The sequence below is a fragment of the Macaca nemestrina genome, chromosome 11, assembly GCF_043159975.1.
Source record: "Macaca nemestrina isolate mMacNem1 chromosome 11, mMacNem.hap1, whole genome shotgun sequence".
Classification (NCBI taxonomy): domain Eukaryota; kingdom Metazoa; phylum Chordata; class Mammalia; order Primates; family Cercopithecidae; genus Macaca; species Macaca nemestrina.
The window spans coordinates 45,322,987-45,350,795 of record NC_092135.1 but is presented as its reverse complement, the minus strand read 5'-3'; the positions used below and the strand labels follow the sequence as shown (position 1 = coordinate 45,350,795).

The 27,809-nt window shown below is 39.3% G+C and overlaps 1 long non-coding RNA gene across 1 annotated transcript; it reads right to left on the bottom strand.

Moving 5' to 3' along the window:
• Positions 1-251: 251 nt before the first annotated feature.
• Positions 252-27,809, bottom strand: LOC139356968 (uncharacterized). Its single transcript, XR_011609544.1, has 4 exons — positions 27,632-27,809; positions 5,540-5,648; positions 4,484-4,567; positions 252-683 (listed from the first exon to the last, which is right to left on the bottom strand). It is a non-coding gene; the product is annotated as an uncharacterized lncRNA (long non-coding RNA).

Here is a 27,809-nt window from a genome sequence, read left to right as displayed (position 1 = left end):
GTGTTAAAGTAAGACAAATGCTCGATTTGTAAATATTAAAGAAAAACCTCAGATCAGGTTTGGAGTTGAATCTAGTTCTATTTGATAACCTACAGCTGGAGAAAAGATTCAGCAAAGAAATAATTAGAAGAGACCTTTCCCCAAAAATATCAGTGCTATTCTCTCGATTATGACAGACACAAGATAATTTACACAGTGCAATGCATAAAGCTTACTAATGGTTATTTACTTAGATGTGCAAAATACAAAAGGCTCAGGTTAAAGCAATGGTGATGAATCATTTATGAGATATTATCTACTGAGATGGATTGGGTCCATCTGTTATAGCTGGAAAGTTTTTTGTTGTTGTTTATATATAAATTCATTTAATTTTGTTTACAGTGTTCAGAATGAAAGAAGAATTAGGGCAGATAAACAAGAAGAGATTTTTTCAACTCACAGATAACTCACAGAGAACGAAGTTAGCAGTTTCTACATAAAAGTCAAGTGCTATCTATGCAATCTGGAGAAAGCATAAAGTCATAAAGCTCTGAAGAGCAGTATCACACAGTGCAAGTCCTGTTGCGGTCCACTGATGTTCTAAGGGATGCAAAGTCTGTCTTCTTTTGTTTTTCCATTCATCCCGTCTGGGAGTTGTTATTTTCTTCCCTCAGAAGAGACCCAGGAATGTTGCATGGGATGCACTGTGGGAACAGAACAGGAAATTCTGAGAATCATGGAAGTAAAAACTATTCCTGTGTCCAACATTAAATCCACGAAATTAGACCACTGTTAGGGCTGCCCACCATCAGGTTCGAACTGGCTTTCGGATTGAGGCTCAGAGCATCTGCTTAGAGAGCAAGCTCATTACTGCAGGATATCCCTCTGATTTTCAGTGCAAGAGGGAATGTGCCTGAGAGAGTGAGAGCCTGCTGGCACACGTGGACTGGCACAGGTTGGTACTAGAGTCTGAAGGTACAAAAGGTTGAAGTATCATATGTTTGTTCTCATTTGAATTCCCTTAAACTTTCAGTATCTCTTCAAATAATTTGTCATTATTAAAGTCAGAGGCCTTCTCGTAATTCTATTTATTCTCTGTAGGTTTGGCTGGATATACAATAAATTCTCCATCAATATTAGCTAGTTCTGTTTTCATAAAGTGGCAATTTAAGTTAGCTTTTTCCAAAAAATTTCATTGGAGAACATCTGGAAGAAGTTATTTATGGGTACTTTTTGAGATTTGCTTGGTTGATTAGCAAACAATGCGGCTGAGGCTTGTCCAGTCTTCTCTCTGTATCTTGTCCATGGCTATTGATTAATACCTTAAGTAAGCACTGGTTATATGGATGTGAAAGAGGGACTATGACTAGCTTCTAGCAATGTATCTTGCGACTGGAAAAATAGCCTTCAGTGCGTGTTGAACTATTTTTTCTTCACATTTAGGAGATTAAACAATGGGTCCCTGGTATATGGACGGCCCTTAGGAACCACGTAGGGAGTGACAGAGATCAGAAGATATGGGCACCACCTTTTACAGAAGGAAAACACAACAGGCAACTGTATGTTTCAGATTAATACAGAAGCACATGCAATTTGTCCATCAGCAACTGAGGGGAAACAGACATATGTCCTGAGGAATTGGGGAATGATAAGAGCTCAAGCCAGGGGTTCAAAAGGAATGACTGCTTCACAGGGGTCTGAGCGCTAGTGCTGCTGGAGCCAAATGAGAGCAGTGAGAATGCTCTCGGTTTCTGTCAAGAGGTAAGGATGTGATTTCATGATATTCCAGGTGGGAGGAAAGGCATATGGTAAAGGTGTCAAGAAAGTAGGGGAGATGTATGACAGGGGATAAGAAGTTTGAGTCTGCAGATGCAGAAATGAGGAAGAAAGGCGCATTGAGTCAGGGGATAAGTTTAACGAGGAGACGGGGTGAGGAGACAGCTGGTTGAATATGCAAAGGTCAGATGGCTTTATCATAACTCCAAAATTGCAGATTAGCAAAGGAATCTAAATCCAAAACCACCTCACAACTCCTTTTGTTTTTGGAATGGGATTGTAAAACTTGAGCCCTTAAACAGTTGTATCTGTTTTTTAAATTTTTTAAATAAGAGAGAAATTTGACCTCAGTATCAGGCCTAGGAATGACTAATATTTAAAACTTTGTCTCTCCATTTTCTGCTGGGTGGGCTGCACTCAGAGATCTTGCCACATTCCCCTCCACGGTAGATGTGAATGAGGATGTAGGGGAGAAAATGATGCCTTGTGACGTTAAATAGAAAGTAAAAGCCTTTTTTTCTGAGTATTGACGGATCTAAGCAGATTAAAAAGACAGTCTTTACCACAAAAATCTTGTCCTGAGAAATACACAGGCATCACTATAATTAGTGGTGGAAAGTGATCCACATTCCATGAAAAGCAGTGAGAGAATCCTGAAGTCGGGCAAATGCCTCGTAAGAAAATGAACCTGAAAAATGTATTTCTAAAACCAAGGGTCAAGTTCCCACTTGGATAGTTGAAAATCACTGTTTTGGGAGACCACTGGAACAAATTTGGAATGGGCACTTCCCAATGTTCTGAAACTCTCTATTCTTACAAGATCAACCACTTGGTAAGAAGATGGGTTTTATATCAGCCTCTCATGAAGGGAGACATCTACTATGGAACGGGAGATTTCCAGTTTGGGCCACTTAAAAACTCAACAAAGAGTGAGGCATATTAATAAGAAATAATGAGGCATTTTGAGTTCTCTGGAACTGTGAGTTTTTGAGGAATGAGTTATCTGTCTTTTGATGGTGGTGGTGTGGGCAGTGGGGTATGTTCCATCCAGGTTTTATGTAGGACCTGTTTGAGGGAATAAGGATTTAGATCTTTATTTTGAGGGAAATAGCATATGTATATCCCAGGAAGGTTAAAAAACGCGGCTTTTTTTTTTTTTGGCTGTTGTGATATTAATTATTGTGATGATAAGTTTCTATAGTGGGGGGTGTGTCTCCTTTTCCATCTTTTGAAAAGCCTTCAACTGTGCTGAGAGAAAGATGTACAGGGTCACCTGTGGTGGCCATTTAGGTGACGTCTTTCCTCAAAAAATTCCTCCTCTGCCATAGTGCGCCTAGGACCCACCATTAATGCCTTAGTCAATCTTTTGGATTGAGGCCTTGAAACCTATGTTGAATTACATGTGTTACCTGAAAGACTACATTAATTAGGATGTATCCAGCTATAAGAATTAAAACCTATCTAACTATGGCCTTAAGCAAATAATATTTATTTTTTATAAAGACTTGGAAATTAGGCTACTTGATTCATGGTTCTCCTGTTCAGAGTATCTATAAGGGCTGTCCCCGTGTTTCTGAATTATCATCCTCATGATACTGGCTTTTTATAACAGTCATCTCATGATTGCAACATAGTGGTCATGGCTTCAAGCCTTATGTCTTCATATCATGTCAAAGCCAGGAAACCAAGCAGTGAGAGCCAAAGGGATTTCCTCTTGGGGGTGGAATTAGTCACACACAAGGGAGGCTGGGAAGTTGAGTATATGAAAAGAGAAAATGACCCAGTACAATCACAGTGCATTCCCCAAACTGGAATCCTGTCATCAGGAAGAAGGGAGAATGGCTGTTAGATCCATCTCTGTGAGAAGGATATGTTCTCCTCTATCATTCATGGGCAGAATTAGGAAATGGATAGGTGAGAATCATGAAATACTGCCGATGTTTCTGAAGGACCTGGGACATCACGCTACAGGAATGAGAGGACATTTGGATGGGGAAGAGAGAGAAGCAGGAACTGAGATTGAAGAGGTTGAATTCAGTGTTTTTTAAGGTCCCTTCTTGTTCTCACACTGTGGTTTGAAAGAGTGGAGAGGCACCAAATATTTATTTTCTACTTTCTCATTTAGTCAGTGCCTTGTTGTGGATATTAATCTGTGATCTATACAGTTATTTAGGAATAATTGGTAGAGGTTCCTTCTTTACAGCTCATTTTGGGCCCCTGTTTCCAGGAGCCGTGAGGGTATATCCTGAGAACATATTCCTTGTATTTCATTGATATCTTGGCAGTCATGAAAGCTAGAAATTATAGTTTCAGGCTGTCTATAGTAAAACATGGGGCTTCAGGTTTCACTGGGCTAGGCAGTCTAGGTGCCAGCCAGCAGCTATCCTCTGAAGACCTTCCCCTGTGGTAGGGAGACAGTCTGACTTCAGGGTGCCCATCCATTCTGCCTAATTTCTATTTACAACAACCAAATCTCATGCAAAGAAATGTAGGTCAAGGGCAGGTCATCTTCTCTGTTTGTTTCTTTATCTATTCAGTGGGAAATCTTGCTGTAATTACTTCAAAAAGTTGTTGTGAGAAGAAAATGAGATAATGTACGAGACGGTTCCTTTGAGAAGCTGTATGGGTGGCATAATTATCAGCTCACTGCTGCTGACTCAGAGTCCACAGAACTGGACAGCAATGGGTCTGAGGTGCCACTGTCTACTAGCATAATTTAAATGCTCACCTCTGTTTTGTTTACTCTTAGCTTTCATTTCTTTTTTCCATTTTGGCCTCAAATATTTCCCTCTGCCTCCAGGTTTTGTGGGCACTGGAAAAAATTTGGACAATCTAGAATCATTTCTGATTGTTTTCAGAAGGACACTTGTTATTGGCTTCTATTAGCAATTTCATCTACAGCCATTGGAAAGAATCATTGATATTATCTCATGGGAAAGCATGGTCAGGAAGGTTAAATAATTACAAGATATCAAAGAGTATGATCTTGCAGGTGAAGGAGTAATATCCTAGCAAAGATAATTTTGTTATGTGGAACATATGTAAATTTTAAAAATTGCCCCCTAGCAAAGCCAGCAGAGAGCTTGTAAGGAAATAAGCATATGTGTGATGGTATGTGTGAATGTATGCATTGGAAAGGTCGTTGGAAAAGGGCATGCCAAGTGTTCAATAATATGAGAGAAATTAAGCGAATTGTACCACATCCACTTAATAGAATATTATGCAGCTTTTAAAGGTGATATTTATAAAGATTATTTAGCGAAATGGAAAATGCTTATTTGGTAATGTTAAATGAAAAAGTAAGATGTGAAATTTTATAAATGCTTTAATCACAACTGTGTTAAGTATGCATCAGAAATACTGCAAAGCAATATATCAACATTCTAATAGTGTGATTGTATTATGGATACTTTTTTTTCCTTTTTTGCAACATAGTTTTATTACATTTATTATAAATGGGTTTTAGTTAATTTTACAGTTTTTTTTAAAAAAAAAGAAAAGACAATGCTACTAAACAGCAGGTGTTTCAGTCAGGGTTCCAGCAGAAAACAGATGGCATACTAAAACTGAAATCACTTGAGGAGGGTTTAATGAAGAAACTATATTCGAAGGTAGAAGCAAGTTAGTGATGTGACCTGGGGCTGGAAAAAAGGGGGTCTGGAACTCTACAGGACAGCCCTTGGAGAGTGCTGTCATCAGAGAAATTATGATACTTGGTTAAGGAATGAAGGTGGCAGAGAGAGGTGACACCACAAGAAGGAGCCAAGGGGATAAATATTCCAACCTCTTTGTCTTCTGTCTCTCCATTGTCCTACCAGGTGTCTCATTAGCCAAACCCAGCCAGCCAGACAGTGGTCATGATGCTGTCCATGCAGGTCTCCCAGGACAGAGAGCTGGGTGGAGAAAGGTGGAGTCTGTTTTAGGACAAGTAAACTGAAGCTATCTAGAATAGCAGGACACACAGGAGAATGGCTTGTCCTACTAGCCTGCTAACTGGTCATAGGGCTGGTCTCAAAATTCATTTGCTGACCCCATTCCCCTGAAACAGATGACCATAACAGCCTTCTGGGCTAGAATCTCTGTACTGGTATCCCATAGATAGAGCCATTTGTGGAACAGTTCTGGGACCTCTGATATCTATGAAGCACACTCAAGAATTGGACATATAAAGTAAGCATGGCTTGGTCCCATTAGAAAAACAGGACAATTGCCTCCTAGAAGGAAAGAAAAGAAGTGGAATGCAATGCTGCAAAACCCAAGGGAAAAGGAAGTTTTGGGGAGGTGGATGTTCGATGGTCAGGAATGTTAAATATGGTAAGGGCCAAGTGGGATGAGGGCTGAAAACAAGTCGCATATGACCATCTCCCCATCTGTTTTTAAATAGAGAATGCAGGGTGAATAGGTCTAATATACTTTTTGGGTAGATTTGCTTTTTGTTTTTATCCTGAGCCTAGATTTTGAACTCCACAGATGCTAATTAAAATTTTATTATTTTTATATTGGGTGTAGTCTTGAATTTCGATCACAATCTTGTTTTCTTTCAGCTTCCTTTGGCATTTTTGTCTTGAAAGGGTTGTCTTTGATTGAGCTTGATAAGTTACATGTTGGCTTTGTGAATGTGTCTATTGTTTAAGGTTATAGATTTTGGTTTTGGTGTTTATAAGGGAATGAGACCCAAGCTGCAGAGAATCATTCTATTCACATATGTAGACAGGAAACAGCATGTGTATTAACAAACTGATTGGAATAGGAGTTATATCTCATACTCTGAAACATTTGACTTGGGAGCCATCAGGCATTAAGCTGTTACCATATTAGAGAGCAGTAAAAAGGCAAATTTAGGAAATTCCTAAAAAGATGATTTCTTCTATGATCTGATGATGGTACAGTAAATTCTTAGTTTCAGAGTATAGATGCCATTTCAAGTTAAGTATATGCAATTTAAATTAAAGATGCTCAGATGTTAGCTGGCTGCCACAGCATATTGGCAACAGCATGTGTTTGAACTAGAGCAGATAATTCAAATGGCTCGTTATCCACTTACATTCTAATCATCTGTGAGGTGGCTTCTCTCTGGGCAGGCTCAGCATGCTCTCAGGGGAGATTTTACAGCTTCTGAACTTCTGACTGCTGTGACTCAGCCCATCCTACCCAGTTTCTGGACTGCTGTAGCTTTCTCTCTTTATGGGCAAAGCCCAACTTTTCTTTGGGTTTTAATTCTCATGTTAGCAGGCAGTGGCTCCTGAGCCCATTTCCTGGCTGTTTCAGTTACTAGTGCTGCATAACAAATCATCCCAAAATGTAATGACCTAAGACAGTAACAAACATTTTATTGTCTGTCATGGTTCTGAGGTTTGATTGGATCAATTTAGATGGTTCTCTCTTACAGTGTCCCATATAATTGGAGTCAGAATGTGGTTGGAGCTGGAGTTATCCTGAAGGCTTCCTTGTTTGTATGACTGGTGGTGGATGCTAGCTGTCAGTTGAGACCTTGGCTGGGGATATGGGCCAGAACACCTACATGTGGCATCTCTATGTCCCTGCTTGGCTTCCTCAGCCTGGTTTCAAGTGCAAATGTCCTAGATACACCAGACAAAAGTGGTATCACTCTTATGACCTAGCCTTGGGAGTTACACAGTCTCACTTTTATTGTAGTCTCAGGCCTGCCTAGATTTAAGGGGAGGAAACACAGGTTCACTTTTTGATGGGAAGAGCATCAGTGTCATATTATGAGAAGAACATGTGGAATGGGAGATCATGTTGTACGATCTTGGAAAATACAATCTGCCTTACTTGAGATTTTTCTGTAGACATATCCCTAGGTGAGTCTGTGAAGCTGCAAAGCCACTTTTCCATTTTAGATGCCTCTTTGCTTTTAGCAAGCTTTTCCTCTGAACTTGTAGGTTTCCCTGGGGAGCCAAGATTTGATCTTGCCCTGGGCCTGCAACTTGGCACACTTAAACAATGATCTGTGATCAAGATCTTTCCTCTGGGTATTGCCTCACCAAAACTTGCCTTTTCTTGGCATTCAGGGCCCAAGGTCCACTCTCTCTTCCTTGTAAATGGCTGTAATGTGGCTACCTATTCAAAGGAGCTATGAGGGCTTATATTAGGTGGGCCAGCTAGCCTTGTGTAGAGCATCCTGACCTGTTTTTATAATCCAATAAACTTACATTATCATTTAGTTCTATTCCAAGCACTCTGCTGGGTGATGGAAATACATATATGATCAAGACATGGATTTTACTCCAAAGGTGCTCACATGGACATCAGTGGCCAGAATTCCCATAGTAACTACTGCTTTGAGTTAAACGTTAATAGCAGGTGGTTAAGTGGAAACCAGTGTGATCTTTAGGAACTAACATGCTAAGCTATTTTTAATTTGTTGACTCCTTGGTGTGAACCTATTTATTCCATAAACCAGTAAACATCAAGACCCTGAGGAAATGGAATGTCACATGTATAAGCTTTGACAGGAGAAAAGGGAGGTAAGAAAATGTCCTAACTTGGTGGAGGGAAAAATGAAATGAGCTGCTGGGAGAGCCACTGATACACTTTCTCTACCATTTAGCTTTTTGGTACAGATGAAAGACCGCAGACCTTAGTGATTCACTTCGTGGATTCTGGGGCCAGACTGCCTTGATTTGCATCTTTTCTCTGCTGCTTACTAATTATATAGTCTTTGGTAAGTTTCATATTTTTTTATATGCCTCATTTTCATCATTTGTAAAGTGGAGATAATAAGAGTAAGTATCTCATAGATTTTCTCTGAACATTTGTCAAATGAAATACTGGCCAAATGCTTAGCCCGGTGCCCAGCACACAGAAGACTGTCTTCTATGCTTGTTAAATAAGCAAGCGGATTACTTTGTCTTAAATATTTTGTATTCTGTTGTCAAAGTAACTAGAGAATTGATATATCCTTGGATTGGTGATGTCAGAAAGTGTGTGTTTGTTTTTTGTCTTGTTTTGTTTGTTTGTTTTTTGTAGAATCACTTCCCTTCTCTCATCTGTTTACTGTACATCTCAATATACATTTTTATCACCTTGTGGTCATACATTTGGGGAATCTGATTCTTTTGTTTCTAGATTTCTTCAATTTTCTTTAATATGATTGGGAAATAGTGAGGGGTGCAATAGGCTTTCTGTTCTGGGAACTCATCAATTTAATGTGATTCTATTTGACAGTTTTATATTCTTCTATTCTTCTACTCTCTGCCAGTTAACCTATCTGCACGGTGAAATTCTTGAACAAATTGTCTACCCAAAGCACTGCTCTGTAAAATAGATGATGTACCTGAAGTGGATGTGAGCTGTTGAGTCATACGAATGGTCAAGGTTGGAGAGGGCATTGGGTGTACCTATGTAATAGGATAAATAAAAGAAAACCGGACAAAACGTTTAGGTGATCTTCTTTGCAGTGATATCTCAGAATTGTTTAGAACTCTTGTGTTGTGCCTTCCCTTGGAAATGTCGATATTTTTGCCATGAGAACTTAACCCTGCCCCTGCCTGGAACCTTAGAAAGATGGGAAGTTCATTTGCTTCTTATATTGTAGAAGATCTAATTCCTTAAGGCCAGGGGAGACCTGTGATTCTTAGCCTGGAAAGGGCATCAGAATCACTAGTGGGGCTTTTAAATATTTCACAGTGCTCACTACTCCCTGAAATTCTGATGCATTAGGACTGAGGTGGGTCTAGGGCTTCTTATTTATGTATTTTTCTTCAAAATACTTCTCTGGATGTTCAAAATCAGTGGAGTAGACACGTGAGGTAAAGAGCAATAATTAATCCATATTATATCATATCAATACAAACACTGACATCTTGCACATATCTGATTACATGATTATCATGCTGCAGATTTTGTAAGCTTTTTGAAAACATGCCTTTAGATCTGCGGTTATTGCCATTTTCGGGCTGGAGTTTATGAGGCTGGAGACCTTGGAGATGACCAATGGAGAGTCATCTCTTCAGTAGCTAAGTCCTTATGACTTAGATTCAGAATGGTAGAAGTATTTTTTAGCATCATTACTGACTTTCAAGTGGACTGTAAGAATTAAAGATGCACAGAAAAACATCTTTACTCCTTAATTATAAAGAAGCCCTTTTGGATCCAAGGAAATAGGAAAATAAAACTAACATCCTGGAAAGTATAATGGGAGAATGTTAAATGATGCCTGCCAAAATCTCTCCTTGCATTACTCCAGTTGAGATGCCAAAGGCCAATTACAACTTGTTTTGTGGTAAGGTATGTGTCTGATTTAAACAATTGAAGATTATAGTAGAATGCTGAGAATTTTCACAATTAAAAAAAGCAATGTTTCCAGGTATTTGCAACGCAACAGAATTCTTCTCTCCAAAGGTTTAAACTTGTGCACTTTATACAATGCTGTCTTTGTTTCTTTTCTTCTCCTTTTCTCTCTGTGTCTTTCTCCTTGCCTCTCTGTCTCTCTCTGTCTCTCTCTCTCTTTTTAGTTCCCTGATTGGTTGCTAAATGCCTTTAAAGTTCTAAGCTATATGTCATTAAGGACTGATAGGAAAAAAGAACATTGAAAATGGTTTCGACTCGGTTAGAAAAATACCCCTGGAGAAGATATTTTACCAAATAATATTGCTGTTTTGCAGAAGATTCAGTTTTGTCTTTTGTGTGCTCAAGTTCTTATGCACCTTTCCCAATGCAAAAGGAAATAAACACACTTCTCTTAAGTATCATTCCTTCAAGGAGAACATGCTGGTTTAAATGAAGGAGATAACTGTGGCTAAATTGTATTTCTTGGCATCGTTTGTGTGATATAAAGATGTTCCCTCCCATGTAGAGGATGTAAAGGAAGTGGCCGACTGTGTTTCCCTCTAGATCAGGACAGCCAGGCTCTTGCTGTATCCATGACAGTCTTCTTTCATGATTATACTGGGAACACCCCTTTCTTAGGATCCTACCCTAATCCCTGTGGCCTACTAAGTAAGAATATACTAAGTTGTCAAATTTCCCCATTTCTCTGCTTACTTCTCCTATGTTCATTTCTGGGATTGAAGTTGGAAGAGGGCTAGGAGTTACGTTTCTAATCTGTATCTAAATGGCTCTTGAGTAGTGGCCTGATTTTTCTCCCTAAACCACAAAATGAAATTACTTTTTAGTTGCTTTCTTCTTGTCTGCTGAATATAGCTCTAATGAAGTTCTTCGATAAACAATCAACATAGATTATAGTAGAATATAGTGTATACAGTGACCTCCTTCAAATGAAATACCCTCATTCTTCTTGCTGTTTATATTTCTCCAATATTATCATCTCCTTGAGGACTGGGACTGTGTCTTGCTCATTTTTGTATAATATTCTATATAGTGTTCAATAATATTTAATGTAATGGAAGTTTCACAAGGTTCCACAAGATCAATTGCTTTTGGAATCCTCTTTCTTTCTTTCTTCCTTCCTTCCTTCGTCCCTTCCTTCCTTCCTTCCTTCCTTCCTTCCTTCCTTCCTTCCTTCCTTCCTTCCTTCCCTCCCTCCCTCTTTCTTTCCTTCCTTCCTTCCTTCCTTCCTTCCTTCCTTCCTTCCTTCCTTCCTTCCTTCCTTCCTTCCTTCCTTCTTTCCTTCCTTCCTTCCTCTAAAGGTATAACTGGCAGTTTACCTGGACCAATGTAGTTTAGATTCACCTTGAGAGCAGATCACGATCTGTGCCCTCTAAGCAAAAATTAGACCCAGATGAGGAAAGAGTTGATTAAAGTTGTTACTGGACAGGTAAAGCCTCAAATCATTTGCTAAGTCATTTCACAGCACATGAAAAATGTTTGCAGTTTTCTTTTCAACCTCCAGCCTGACACATGAGGCCACTTAAAGTCATTAGTGTATTACTGACACGCTCTTTTTCAAGCACTTTAAACTGTGATAATGTTCCAGTGGATGAAGTGGGAATTTGACTCATGGCTCATTAGTTGTCTTATTACAACATGCATGTTATCATAATCTGCTCTTGCCAAGTATGTTGTTTGACTTTTTGTCCCAGAATTCCTCTCTTGCCCCACCATGTCACCAGTGGGATATGACAACTCTGCTGAATTTTGCTAAGAGGGTAAACAAACTTGCTCTCCCTACAGATGGGTCTTGGGTCGGTACACAGGGTACACAAAGCAGCCTAAGGTAGCTGAAGGATTTAGAAGAAGACATAATTGAAAACAAAAACAACTGGCTTTTAGTATTGTCTCTGCTACTTTACTGATTACTTAACTGTTATAATTCCTCCATGACTTTTCTTCCACATCTTTACTTCTCACAGGAAAGACAACCAGAACACTTTTTTTTTTTTTTTTTTTTTTTTTTTTTAAGATGAACTGTGACATGTAGCACTGGAATTGTTGAGAGTAGCATTTCCACCTAGATTTCTTGAATGTAAACTTCTTTTTCCTCTGATTGTAGAATTGTTGATTTTTTCTGCTGTGGGATGTAAGCAAGGAGCATTTTTGCCCTGAAGGGAGACTTAGGTGATGAGCTAACTCATTTCCCAGAATTCCGTAGACAGCATCATCATATCCCACTCTAAAATCCTCTCATTGTCTTCTTCAGAGAGAGAGGCTGGGGAGAGATGACTCTAGCCTAGGATGTGAATTGAGTCCCTGAGATTTATAATAATCAAAATATTAATGAAGTAGTCGATACAAATGCTGTTTGTGTAGAATGCCTAAGTAACCGGTTGTGTAATATATCAGGAAGAGATCCAGAGATGAGCAGAGGCAGAGCATAATAAATCAGGTCATTTGTTTTGCAATAATGGAATGATAATTGTGATAATTTCAGAAGTCACTATCATCCTGCAGCGTGAAAGAATCTTTTTGCTGGCTTTCCATTGTTTAAATATTCATGTGATGTCTATGAGTGACTTCCTGCTGAGAAAAATCTTTGCATATCTCCGGCTGGCACAAGAACTAGAAATTGTGCTTTGCTTTACCCTGGGAAGGTTTTGCAGGAACCTGAGTGCTCTCATGGTTTAGGGGGAATATTCCTCAAAGAACAATTATTTCAGTGAAATAAAGGCCTGCATTACTGAATTATTTTCCAAATGCCTTCTCCTAGCCAGCAGCTGTGTGAATTTATAGGCACTCACCTCTGCCCTTTTGCACTGAGTGATGAGGCATAGGCAAAAATAACCATGCTAGCTTGTAACACAGTTATGCTATAGAAATATAAACATAGCTAATGACCCCAGAGAAGAAAATTCACAGTTGCTGTCACCTGCGCTTGTCTTCCCTCCTTCCCTCCGCCAGCTCTCTGCTTTCTGTTCTTGGTGTGGATGAATGGGACTGTTTTAATTGAGCTATCTAAATTTGGCAGGCCATACATCCCACTGTCTCATATCCCAGGACTTAGGTCCACCTGTTGCCATTATCCCCCCCAACTCACACAGTGGGAGGTAGACAACACATGCTTGCAAATTCCTTTTCAGTATAAAACCCCAAAAGAATGGCTGTGAAGCTTTTAGAATTACTTGAGTACTGCAATGAATATGGATGCGGGATTTTGCAATGGGGGTCATTTTAGAATGAATAATATTGTATAATTGCTTTGAGTAAATTGTATCATCAGTATATATATTAGATTGTATATAGAGAGTGTATATTAGAATGTACTAGGGTAGGTATTCTGAGGGTGTTTAGAGTTTTTGCATTAGGCAAAATTCTCAAGTGACTGACTGAGGGGAAAATAGGAACGATAAAGAGGCAACAGCCCTTTTCTAAGAACCCAAGTGCTATGTGTTCATTGTTTTGTTAATCCTCCTAATTCTTATCTAGCATTGGGAAAGAATCACAATTCTCTTTTAAGGAGAAAAAAACAAAAACAAAAACAAAAAACAGGGGCAGATGGAAGATAAGTGCAAGCCCAGGATTTTATAAGAATTAAAGGTAGAGCCAGCATCTCTTTATCTCTGATAGAATTCTGACTGCCAACTGAGTTTCCTTCCTTTAAGAGTTAATGGCCTCTAATGGCAGTTTGATTTGGAGGTGATTATGCATCTAAACTACCTGATTAAAAAATACGTTTCCAAATGTGGCTGATTACCTATTTACATATTGCTAGGGTTTAGGTGAAATTGTGAAGTTTAGTTGGGTGGTGATTTTCTGAGAAACTCTGCTATGTGCTGAAGTGAATTCTGTTTTTAGCTTCATGATTAGATTGGGCATCAGTTAATGCTTAAATTGATAGTCATTTTTCCACTAAGTTAAAGGAACCAGTCCTGCATATATTCTTTCAATGAAGATAAAAGCAATGACAGCATTTTCTGAGTTGGGTGGAGGCTGGTTGGTTGGGGCTGCGGAGGGGGAGGGCTCTGGTAAAATCATCAAGACCAAAGTGAAATCCACAGCATTTGTTTAGCACAGATCTATAGATTACAGAGAGCTGTACAGTGACATTTGGATCCACTTAATAGACTGCCCTCCGGTATTTTAGAGACTAATGCCAGCCAATCACACCAGGGTGGGATAGTTCTAGAGAGGATCAAGACACTTAAAATGGCAAATAAATTGAATAACAATGCAGGAATGAAGTAACCTTACATATACAAAGAAGGGTTGCTAGGTAACAAGTGAGGGGGTGTCATGGCTTCAGATCAGAGAGGGCTGGTTAGAAAATAAAATGACATCCTCTCTTCTAATTAGTCCTCCTTCCCAATCACATGCATCAAGATAATCTTGTGGTTTGGGGCCTTAGCCTAGTTTGCAAAGCCCAGTGCTTTATTCTCTTTGTTTCACAGAGCCGTTTTCCTTTCTGTGCTTTAGGCTTGGTTCATTGGCTGCTGTTTCATCCTGGCTGACTATAGCAAAGCCAGTTAACTACAAGGTACTGTGTTTGGTGGTGTCAACTCACCAGACCCAGTTCTCTAAGCAAATGTTTGCAATTTGATGAAAGACAAAGAAGGCATATTTGTCTGTGTAGATAGAGAAGCAGAGCTAGCCATGCAGTTAAGGCCTTACAAAGAACTCGAGGGATCAGTTCTCTAAATTAGAGCTTTTTTAGCTGCACATAATTTTTAGATGAAAAAAGAAGATAATTCAATATGCAAATGTTAGTAAAAACAAACACTTCTATGTTACATTAAAAGAGTTCCTAAAGCAATGGACCTGGGAATCACCAGAGGAATTTTTCCAGACCATAAATATTCCAGAATCTTAAGTGGGGATGGACATTATAGTTTGAAACAAACAACAACAACAACAACAAAACAAAACGAACAACTCTTCTGAGTGATTTTTATACATTTACCCCTAAACAGTTTGAGATCCACCACCCTAAATTTTTGCTATATCTCTATCACTTACATTATTATAGAACATTCTATCTTGAATCCCTGAAAGTCCTGGCATTTTAAAAGGAAGAACTAATTATGTAAATAACATGTATTGACTACAATAGAAAAAATATTTGCCTTACAAAATTTGTTATAAAAATAAAAAAATATGAGGGCATTGCTTCATAATAAAGCATAAAATGAGATTTGATTCTATTTAAATTAACCAGAAAAAGTGAATTAACTAGCTTTAAATAAGAATACATTTTGGTCTTCTGATCAGTTGAGAATTAATTATTTAAGGTTGAAAAGAAGCAAACATATACTAATTTCCAATTATCTTATTAGTTTATAAGCTACATATTCTGTGCATTTGTTGTAGAATTTTGCAAACAGAAAGACTGTGGTGAAGGCACTATTTTGTTTCGTGCACATTTTGATAACTTCAAAAAAACCTAATATATGTATAAAAAATGGGACTCAGAAACATTTAGAAAACCATTTCTCTATAGGAAAAAATTGAAAAATAGTAAACAATGTCTGATGTAGTTGAAGGCGGTACAATTTCTTTTCTCTGGTTTATGGGCCTATGCATTTTTTATTTTAAAATTAAATGAGATTATTATATATTGATTTTATGTTTGTTCGTCATAACTAACATTACTATATATGCCTGTTCACTACAGATATTTTGAGTCAAGTCATGATTATGATGGAGTAAAGAAGAATTTTATGGGGACAGCTGCTTTTCATGACAAATGATTTATAGACATAAAAACAAGAGTAGAAAAAGAGAAACTAAAAAAGACTCCCTTGACTATTACAAATAAAGGAAAAATGATGTGTTATGAAACAATGTACATACATTTTATTTTATACCAGAATTAACATGCCACTATTTTATACTGAAATTAATGTTTATTTTATACTGGAATTGATGTGTGACAAGAAGAAGTTGTCTTAACTTCTAAGCCTGTTCAAAGTGTGATGTTCATATATTCTCACATAACTTGACATGGAAAAATAGTGAAGACATTAACCCAGTGCTCCTTTCTCTGTTCAGATCTATCCTTATCAAGTTCCTCTGATTTTCACAGAAATGTTTTGGAAATGACCCAGCAGCCTCTTTCTAATTGACGCTCCCTGTTGTCCATTCATCTGGATTGAAGAAAGACAGCATTTCTGTTCTTGGGTTTTCTTCTATTGGCCAGAACTTCACATTTAGGAGAAGATTTTTGCCAGATTAAAGAATGACAATTGTTAAACTTCTGCCAGAATGATTTCAGAACGCAGAGATTGGGTGGAGGTTGAATTAGTGATTCTTATTGCATTAAAGATGCCAACAGCTAGATGAGACTTTGTTCAGGAAAAATTAAATAACTTGTATTTATATCTGCATTCTCCAATATGTAATTATTTTCTCCAACTAAAAATACTCATCTAAAATTACTTTCAGGTCAGTCTGTTATTTCTATAGATTCAACTTCACAGGATTATTACTTTATAAGCCTGCTTTGAACTGGCTGAATTTTATCTGGTGTTAGAAATCCTTGAGAGTTTAGCTGCAGGGCATTGGAGATGATAAAACAATCATGGCAACAATAATTTTAGTTTGTTAGTATCTATTTCTGGCAACTTTTCAGCTGTTCTATACTCATACAAATTATTCACTAATAGAAATCCCTGAAATATGTCTGTGATGAAGGCAAAAGTGTTTCTCAATTTTTTTCCAATCAACATTTTCTCTCAGAATCAGTATCCTAAAAATATACAGAAAATTCCGTTTAGATGAAACTGCCGCTGGTGAACTCCATAACCAGCAGACAATCACAAAAACTCTTTGTGGACAGCACTTTTTGAAAAACCTATTTATTTAATTAAATGTTAGAAATTTTGTGTTTTAACAAATTACACTATATGCAGCAGTGTCTGACAGCCTTAAACTAATCATAATTGATAATACTAATAACAACAATGTGACAGTCAGGATAGGATAGGTTATGCTGCAATAAGAAGAACCCTCCTCTTCCCCTCCCCCCCCCCCAAGTCTTAGTGGTTCACAACAACAAAGTTTTGTTTCTTGCTCACAATACATGTCCACTATCATTAGTTGGGGGCTCTGCTCCAGGTTTTCTTCATCTGGAGCCAAGCCGATGGAATCTCCCTTGTCTAAAGATTTGTTGATCATGGTGGTAGGGAGAAGAAAGCCTCCAAAGCAATACACATTAGTTTTGCTCACATTCCATTTAAGACAGGAGAATAGGGTGTGGAGGCAGAAAACCTAAGGCAGATTCATGCTGATTTCTTAGAACTAAATAGAAAGGAAAACCCCAACTTTCCACTCCGAGGTAACAAAAGGAACAGAGCCTGCTCTGTTTGCATATTGCCCCCCACCATACGTTTGCATAAAGTGTAACATTTGTAACTTCACTTCAGTCTCTGATTGGTTGCTTTCCACAACCAATCAGACTGATCGGGGGCCACTACTTCATTTGCATGGGGTGAAAACTAAGCGGCCAATGGAAGACTTGGGGTATTTGGACCCCAGTAGATTCTGTAACTAGGCTCTTGAGCCCCTGTGCTCCGCTGGCTCCCACCCTGACGAATGTACTTTCATTTTCAGTAAATTTGTGCTTTTGTTGCTTCATTCTTTCCTTGCTTTGTTTATACATTTTGTCCAATTCTTTGTTCAAAACACCAAGAACTTGGACACCCTCCACCGGTAACACAAAATCGCACGCCTCTGCCCAATTTCAAGGGGCAAGGAAATGCAATGTCACTCTGGGTCTAATAGAAAATCTTGACTCTTGGTGAACACAGTCAATATGAATATTCAGAAAACAAAAACGAAAAAGTCAAAACATCATTTACTATTCCCTCACTAGGGAAATGAGATAGGATATAGAGCAGAGGATATTAATGGAAAAATGAAAAAGTCTAAACGTAAAAAGAGAATGTAATGGATAGACATATAAGAAAGCGCTTCCTGGCTGGGTGCAGTGGCTTACGCCGGGAATCTCAGGACTTTGGGAGGCCGAGGCCGGCGGATTACCAACAGAGGTTCGTGACCAGCCTGGCCAACATGGTGAAACCTCGTCTCTACTAAAAATAAAAAATTAGGTGGGTGTGGTGGTGGGTGCCTGTAATCCCAGTTACTCAGGAGGCTGAGGTAGGAGAATCCCTTGAACCTAGGAAGCGGAGGTTGCCATGAGTCAAGATCGTGCCGTTGCACTCCAGCCTGAACTACAAGAGCTAAACTCCATCTCGGGGGCGGGGGCGGGGGGCGGGGAAGTAAGCACTTCCTTTATCTTTCCCCTTTAAACAGCTGCCTCAACCCAAGTACAGCTGCCTCACACCTCTGTCTCTCTCTTTCTCTCTCTCTTTCTCTTTTTCTTGTGAATCTTCATGATCCTCTGCCTTGGGAAGGGTTCAGTGCTAATGGTTTTCAGCTGAAGATGTTGCAGCTTCGGTCATTTAGTCTTGTCCAGGCGCTAGCAGTCTGCCCAGGTATTCTCAGATGCAAAGACAGCAGGAGAAAAACTATATCACAAATCCATCAGCACTTTGGGAAGAACATCCAAATGTGCATTTCAGAAGTATTTGTGAGTAATTCCATCTTTCCATAGAAAGGAGAGTGTAGGAGCAGATTGTTAGGAGAAAAGGCATACAAATTTATTTAATGTGTATACCCTGGAGCCTTTAGAATGAAGATCCAAAGATATAGGAGGAATCGTCCATTTTTAACGCTTAGGCTCAGCAAGCTATGGACAGGGTTGTGTAAAAATATGGACAAAAACGGTGCGATCCAATGCTAATAGACTGAGTAGAAAACCCAGCAAGGCTTGTCTGTCTAGATTCTGCTTGGCCTCTCTGAGCATGTGTTCCTTTCTTCTGGGCCCTGTCTGGAATGGAGGTCTTTTGGCCTACAATCAAACAAGATAGGTCAAATAATTTCTTTATGGCCAGTTTTTACACAGAAAGGCAGAGGGAAAATTAGAGTGATATATTTAGGTTTCATGTCTGGCTTAGGGGAAGCCAGATTGACCCACCTTGGGGAAGAGAGATTCTAGTTCCTGTGGCTAGCCTCGAGGAAGAATGGGACTGAGACAGGAGGGCAGGAGAAAATCAAAGAAAAACTTGCTTCTTTGGCTGCTTCTGAGTCCTTTATTTTGAGGTATTGTTTTCTGAGTCCTGATAAGAGCCAATTCTATTGATTGGGGATCTCTGGAAAACATAACTGGGCTCCTCAGTTCAAGTTATTAAGCTCCTACTATACAGTAGGAGTTTGGAATCCCATTTCCTTGGCAATCATTCTCCTCCCTTGGTACAAGTTACACAGAAGATTAATGAAGAAAAGCATGACATCCTGGAAGTTTCTCAGTAACTATGGCACTACATGGACTCTCACCTCCCTCTCTGTTTCCTCTTGTCTCCCTAGCTACACCATCTGTGCGTCCTTGGTAAAGAATCATAGAGGAAAACAGATGAAGGAGAGGGGCGATATTAGCTCTGATCCTTAGTTTAATGAGTGAGGACTCTGAATCTCAGGAAGATTACGTGTCTTGCCCACTTTGAATAGAGGCACCAGGCCTCAAACTCAGATCTTGCAGCAACAAGTTCAATGTCTTTTTCCACCACACTGATCTAACGGATGTCTAGGGACCTTGGTGTTCAGGTCATCCAAATAAATTTAAGCAAAAGGTGACTGTTGAGAAATCAAGGTGTAGATGATATTCCCAAAGCAAATTGACTTATTTTGTGATATTAGGTGGATGTGGGTGTTTCCAAGGAAGAACAGGCTACTTTGGGCCTCTTGATTTGGAAAAAAGATCACAAAGTTGAAGTTACCTCCGAATTACCAAGCAAAATGAACTCAGTGTTGGGGGAGCTCAATGCTAGAAGGTCCTAATAGGTACTTTAAGGGAGAAATGGTAGCACCCAGAATACTCATTTTCTCAAATTGGGAAAACTAATTTTACATGTTTATTCTGATTAAAAAACCCTGCACTTGTGACACTTTCTACTGAAACTAGATTATTTTCTGAAACTATTGATGAAAAGAAAGGAAGAAATGATTGAAAAGTGTATCTGAAACCCTAGCAATTCATTATTGGTCACTTTTTGAAAACAGTGTCCAAATAAATGGCACTTAGCTATAAACTTTCACTAACAATACATGTAAATGTTGATTTTTCTTTAATGATGAAAGCCAAACCCTTTAAGAACATCTTCTTTTTTTTCTCTTAATAATTTCTTTTTTGGCAGTTTTGTTATTCTTTGTGGGAAACAAAGAGCCTCAGTGACAGTATCTGCCTGTCTGTAAATGTGGGCGGGCCAAAGACCTTGGCAGCAAATGCCATTGCCATGAATACCCTACCCTCTTGTATCAAAATGTGAATATCAGAGTATTCAATAGGTGAGTTCCAGACCAACCAAGGAGTCAGTTAATCCACAAGTCTTTATTGAGTGCTTTTTGTAACTTGGTATTTCCTGAAATAAGTAAGCCATTGCCCAGAGGTGGGCACCTAGAGTTAATATTGTGTTGTCAATGTTGGCGTTAATGGTGTTGTCCTAACTGCTTTTGGCTTGTAAAATGTTTCCTCCAGTGTACATGTAGACTTGTTGATGATGGTACTTTAGTATCCTTGCCAAGGAGAGCGGAGGGCAGAACAAAGCCATTCCTCTTTGGTATGCCTGATGTTCCATCAGCCAGAGCCCCCCAGGAAAAATCCTGTGTACAATGGCAGGGCATCCTAGTTTCCTAGGAGGCAATAAATATGACAACTGTTGTTTTCCTGACAGGCACAGAAGCAATCCCTCTCTCAACACCAGTCAGTGATAGTGTTAAAATGGATACTCCACAGTGTTTTGAGCCTGGAAGCTGCATTAGGCAGCTGCTTGAGGTAATTAGGAACTGGAAGGCAACTTTCTAAAGGCATCCAACAAGAGAATGGAACATTCATAGGAGTGAATGGCTCTCAGGGATGACAGAAGAGTTGGCTGAAAGCAAGGCTAGGGTTCCCAAGGGAATTGCTGCCGGTGTGTAAAAATAGACACTTGTAGCTTATGTCTAACTGCCTATAGTTGGGTTACAAGTTATCGGATGATTTTAACATCCACACCAGACTCCAGTGCATTGACAAGAGTTAGAAACACTGTGGCTAATGTCTAGGTCGCATTCTGAGGAAGCATTTCCCCAACTTGTTCTTTCCCTCGGCCCCTGCTAATTTAGCACCTGAGCTCTCTAAGTTATGCATTTCTTCCGTATTTGGTTTTTAAATATGTGCCAACACTCTGGATTCTGAAAAGTGCCTGAAGGAACATTGAATATTCTTTTGACTACTGTATTATTCCTTCCTGACAATCCTGATAAGATTATCTTGAATGCAGGCAAAACAAAAGAAGTTATATTTTTCTTGTACAATCTGTAATTTAAAATGCTGGGGTGGTCTGTACATAGCTCAAGAATCATTTTTCACTGCCCTTCAATTGACACTTTGCAGTCATTAGGATGGCAAGATACGGAAAGGATTTTTGTGAGAGCCCCTTCACTTGTGGTTAAAGGTGGGGGTCTTCTGCCACAGTGAAATGAAGCAGGAGCTGGGTTCAAGGCCTTTGCTGCTCAGACAGTAGACATGAGGCTTCTGTGGAAAGTCTGTTAATATGGCTCTCTCCTGACCTGGAACACCCTTGCTGTTCAAGTCTCAGGCTCCCCTTGTGTTGAGACTGTCAGTGGTAATAAATCCAGCTCTACTATATGACATGAATTAATTCCCAGCAGAGACTCTAATTTCCCCATGCCCCAAACCTGATGGGCACCATGTCTCTAGAGGGAAGGTGCTAGATGATTAATTCATCTGTAGATTAATTAATTGAGCTGCCTCAACCCAAGTACAGTTAAAGCTGATCCATCTCACACATGTGTTCAAACAAACCCACACTCCTAGAAAAAAATGACCAATTGTATATTACTGGGTTAAAACAGTTTCCTGGAAGGATGCTCAGCCTCAAAAAATCAGGGATTTTCTGGGAAATGTGAGAAACATGTGCACCCTGAATTAACATTTATGTCAAGTGCTGGGCTATCAACCTCTGCAGGTGCTGTTCCATTTTGTTCTCACAATAGCCCCTGGGAGATAGGTGCTACTGACATTGTCCTTCAGAGCTGAGGACTCCCAGGCTCTGTTGAAGCTGCCAGTGGCTTGCCTCGGGTTATTCAAATTGGTGGCTGAACCAGGTTTTGAACCAAGTTTCATCCTGATTTTGGTGCAGTCTGTTTTGACACTGCTCTGCACAGCCTACCTTTATTTTTACTATAGAAACAAGACAGAAGTTGGAGTGCCTGGATTCCCTCCTGCCTGGATAAAACAATTAGCCCACAATCATTGGTCCATCTTCTCCCTCCCTTGCACCCAGATGGGAATCTCCTTGTGGAAGGGACTAATCTTATTTATCTTGTCTCTCTAACACCTAGCTCAGAGCCCGGTAGTTAAAACACACTCAGTAAATAAATATTTTAGGAAATGAATGGGAATTAAACATCTGAGCAGAATGCTTAGTAGGAGGAAAGAGGAAGAGGGAAGGGCTGAACATAATTCACCACCCTCCTGTGTAAATGGAAATTGACCAGTTAAAACAGCCTGTGTGAGCTAACTCAGGCTGTGGAAAGATGACACGAGACTTGCTGTGAGGAACGGGCCACTCATGGTGGGAAAAGAATCACACTAATAGCAGCTCTGAGACCTTGAGGGAAGGAGAGGCAAAGGGAGACATCCATAGGTATCAATAGGTGTGTGTTGTGGCTGCTGCTGTAAAAATTCTCTCTGTTAGGCTCCAGAGTAAGATTATAGAGGGCAGCCATCTTTTCATTATCAAAAGCAAGTGAAACTGGAGCTTAATGACATGAGTGTTCAAAGGGCAGTGGAAGAGGGAACAATGTCATTAGAACAGGTAAGAAGGGGGCCTGTGAAAGGGGTGCTTTTAAAAGCTGATAGTGTAGTGAGACTAATAGATTTAATGGGCATGGTAAATAGGGTGAGACAAGGCCTATTGTGGAGTGCTCAGCCAACAGTGTCTCACAAAGAATGATGGATTAAGAAGAGCGGGGGAAAGAATGAAATTGGAGACCCAGGGAAACAAAGAGGATATGAGAAGCAGTGGTAAGGAAGAGGTGCAGCTGAAATTGCAGGGTGAGTTCTTTAGTCAAGCCTACGAAGAAAGGGATTGACTAACCAGTGCAAGAATAATTCATGATGACAATAATCATTGATGAGTTGGGGGTGGAATGTGTCCTTAGGATATAGCATATCACAGACTAACAGGACTGGAGAGCAGTTTGTCTATCCCTGCTGCAGGGCTGTGTTTAAGTATTGCCTCTTCCATTTTATATGTATGCAGCATTATCTATCTATCTATCTATCTATCTATCTATCTATCTATCTATCTATCTATCATCTATCATCTATCTCTATCATCATTTATTCCCACCTATCTCTATATATGTATACATATATATATATCTATGCATATAACATATACATAGATATATATATGTGTAGGGGTGTGTGTGTGTGTGTGTGTTTGTGTGTATCTCCATTTTATATTTATAGGTTCGATAAGAAAAAAAAACCACAAGAAGTCTCTAGGGAAGATTTTTATAATGTCTTTCCATGGCATGTTTTTATTCTTTTATTCCCACGAACTGTACTGTAGGGAATTTTGTTCCCAGATATAATCCTGTAGCCTATCAGTAGTGGAAGAGAACAGCTGCTCATGACAATCATCCAGCCACCCTGATGAATGGAGGCTGTTACTGTCAGTCTCTCCTTTTCTCTGATTTTTATTGAGCAGCTCTATGAAGCTCCTGTTCTTCGCTCTCTACAGCTATATCCACTCAGGCAAGTTTCTCTTTCTGATGCTCAACACAATCAAAGAGACACACCTAGTGGCTCATGACCAGCTCATCTATCTCTACTCCAATCTTTCCAAATGTGGCCAGTCCTGTGAAAGCTTGACAGAAGCCAGATGGGGATGACACTTCATGTTTTTGTATAGAGTGAGAGAAGGCGCATTTCAATGAAGACATTGCTTTTCAGAGGATGCATCAATTCCGGAGCAATTTTTCTAGGATAACAACAATGTTTGAGGTTCTACTGCACCATTTTGGGGACATCTCTAGGCAGATTTAGAAAGAGCAAATTGGTGGGGGCTACTTGCTAGACAAGGTCAGTGGAGTGAGTGTGGGAAGAAACAGCACATATCTGGAAGACAGGATCAGAGAATTTCTCCCAGTTCCTTCACTTTCACTATACTGCTTTGCTGTTTCTCCTCCTCCCTTCAGTCATATGCCTTTGGTAGGAATCATAGAATCAAGAATGTTGGACTATCTGTGTTGCCTTGGATTCCCTAGACTTAACCAAGACACAGATAATCAGCCTCAGATAACAGAAGACCCAACCCAAAATGGCTTAAGCAATGAGTAAATTAATTAGTTTACTACCAAGAAGTCTAGAGGGCTTCTTGTTAGGATACATTCAGAGTTATTATTACCTTCAGTGGCTCATGAAGAAGTTATGCTCTCACCATCTTTTTGCTCAGCATGTTGATTTATTCTTTTTCTTTTTTCTTTCTTTCTTTTTTTTTTTTTTTTTTTTTTGAGACCAGACTTTGCTGTTTCCCAGGCTGGAATATAATGGTCTGACCTGATCATGCAGCTTTGACCTTCTGGGTTCAGGTGATCCTCCCACCTCAGCCTCCAGGGTAGCTGGGACTACAGGCACACACCACTACGCCTGATTAATTTTTTGTAGTTTCCATAGAGACAAGGTTTTGCCACATTGCCCAGGCTGGTCTTGAACTCCTGGACTCAAACCATTTACCTGCCTCAGCCTCTCAAAGTGTTGGGATTACAGGTGTGAGCCACTGCGCCCTGCTGATTTATCTTCTTACAGTGGTTATCTTTATGGTCTCAAGCTAGCCACTGGAGATAATTCCAAGTTCCACATTTCTCCTTGAACGTTTATTTTTGAGAGGGAAATATACTTTTCCAAAGTCCCCCATTGACTTCCTATCTAGCTTCTTTTCACAAGTCCATTGTTAAATCAGTCACTGACCAGGAGAAAGGAAATACCAGCATTAGCTTAGATCAATCATGATTTGCTACCTAGGGTTAGTGGGGGGTTCCTCATCTCTTTGGGACCTGTGGCTGTGGATACCTGGAATAAAATTTGGGATCTGTAAGTAAGGAAATATAAAAGGAGGAGGCGCAGAGTGTAGGGGTTTGGTAAATCCTGTTGAGTGGGCAACAATAATGTCTTTTGCAGAAAATTTGGTCCAATAACCAGCCAGTTCACGTGTGTGATTAGGCTTATGTTTTTGGTGAATGATATGATGTTTCAGAGTCAATGTAAGCCACTATTCTGGGTTATTTAGATTAGAAGGTTGAGACCAAGTTTCACTTAGCATTCATTTAATCTTTAATGCATTTGTGTGTGTGTGTGTGTGTGTGTTTGTAGTTGCTGACTAAAACAAGCCCTGATTAGTTATCTTTTAAGCACTTGATAGTCTCAAAATACATAGGTAAAAGAAGTTAAATGGTAATTGCAATTCTCCTAATTAATGAAAAGCTAGTACTAATATCTTTATTCTTAATGATGAAAATGTAGCTATATGACTTAAAAATTGTCACTTTATTAGTAAAATCTTAGAGATTATAAAAACAATAATCTATCAAATATAGTAATAGCTACTATTTAATGATTACCTTCTATGGGCCAGGAACTACATGAAACATTTTACATGTATTATCTCAGTTAGTTTTCTCCTGAATTTTGCAAGATAGATAGCATGTTTTTCATATTATTGATGAAGTAACTGAAGTCCAAAGAAGCTAAGTTGCCCAGAGCGTAAATCCAAGAAAGAAGAGTCTATTAATCCTTTTTCACATTGGTATACAAAACTACCAGAGACTAGGTAATTTATAAAGGGAAGAGGTTTAATTGACTTACAGTTCTGCATGGCTGAGGAGGCCTCAAGAAATGTACAATATGGTAGACAGCAAAGGGGAAGCAAGGCATGTCTTACATGGTGGCAGGAGAGAGAACACAAAGTGGGAGGTGTTACACCTATTTAAACAATCAGATATCATGAGAACTTACTCACTACCATGAGAACAGCAAGGGGAAAATCCACCTGCATGATCCAATCACCTCTCACCAGACCCCTCCTCCAATCTCCATGAGATTTGGATGGGGACACAAATCCAAACCATATCAAAAAGGTAATATGGCATAAGGGTTAAGAGATATTACACAGATATAGAAGCAAATCCTGGCTCCCACTTACTGTGACCTTGGCCAAGTTACTAAACTCTCTGTCTCAGTTTTCTCCTCTATAAAATGACTTAACTCAATAATTATTAACTATTAATGATTACAACTAAGTGACAGAGCCAGGATTTGAATGCAGGGCTTGCCAGCTGCAGATCTTGCATCCTTTCCCTATGACATGCTAAATACAGGGCCTAGCAATGCAAACACTAAGCTAAATTGCTACATTAAGCTTTGTGTCATTGAATAACAGAAAGGCACACTTTTCCAAGAAACATTTTGGTTTAACAGTAAGAAGTAACATGGAAACATTCCACACCGAGAAATTCTTTCATTATTTTTGTTGCTTTTCATCCCTCCACTTATAATATTGTGAGAAATTACACAACCCAGAGACAACTAGTTATTATTAAATAAAAATGAATCACTCATATATGTTGAGGAAGGACTAATCTTTGAGCTTATTGAGACTCATGAGGACGGAGCTATCACAATTCCTAGGCATGGTATTTTAGCTCTACAATTCATTGCCCTGTTATTGCTAAATCTTTCTTCAAGATCTGACTATGAAAGTAGATATTTCCTTTTTTTGTCAATAAATACTATTTTAGTATAGGATTCAAGTTTTGCTCTTATTTCAGTTTGAGCATTTCTTCCTGAGAAGCAACCAGTGAAGATTATACACATGATTATCTGGTACTGTTTTCCTGAGAGCTGACGGTGTTATTGTGTCTAACTCCCAGGCCACCGAGGGGGATTCTGGGGGCACAGGCTGCTACGTGATTTATTCCCGAATCTCATTCCTAGCTTTGTGTCCAATTCCTGCACCCATTTTTCCCCTTGGAAAGTAGGAGATGTCTCTATCATATGGGGAACAAATTCAGATGAAAGGAAGCTTTTATAGAGCCCTTGTCTGACACTGTGTGCCTAGTCTGGGAAAGAGTATATCTCTTCATTCTTGGTGCCACACAATTTACATCTTTCTCACCCTCGTTTAATCTCTCTGAGTTCCTTAGATAACATCTATTAGATAACATCCCATTGCCACCTCCATGTATGCCCTTCCTTGTCTTCTTTTCTTAGTTGTCTATTTTGTCCACATTTCCAGCCCTCACATCTATGACATCTTATTACAAAGCCCTGTTCTACTTCTTCAGGGTAAGTAGCTATGCTCTTCCTCACTGTTCTGCTCGTAGGCCTCTATTTGATTCTACTCAAGTTTGTCTATGACATTCCTGGGATCCATCTAAGGGTCTCATGCATACTTACCTTTCAACTGGGCTGTAACTCTTAAGGTGAGGTTCAGTCACACCACTGGCATCACGTTCCAATTGTCTTTTTATTCCAGTGCCTACCGTGCAGTTGTAGTAGATGTTCGACTCATGTTTTATAATTCAGATTCTTCTGCTTTCTTCCTCCTTTCTTATTCAAATGAAGGTGGACCATA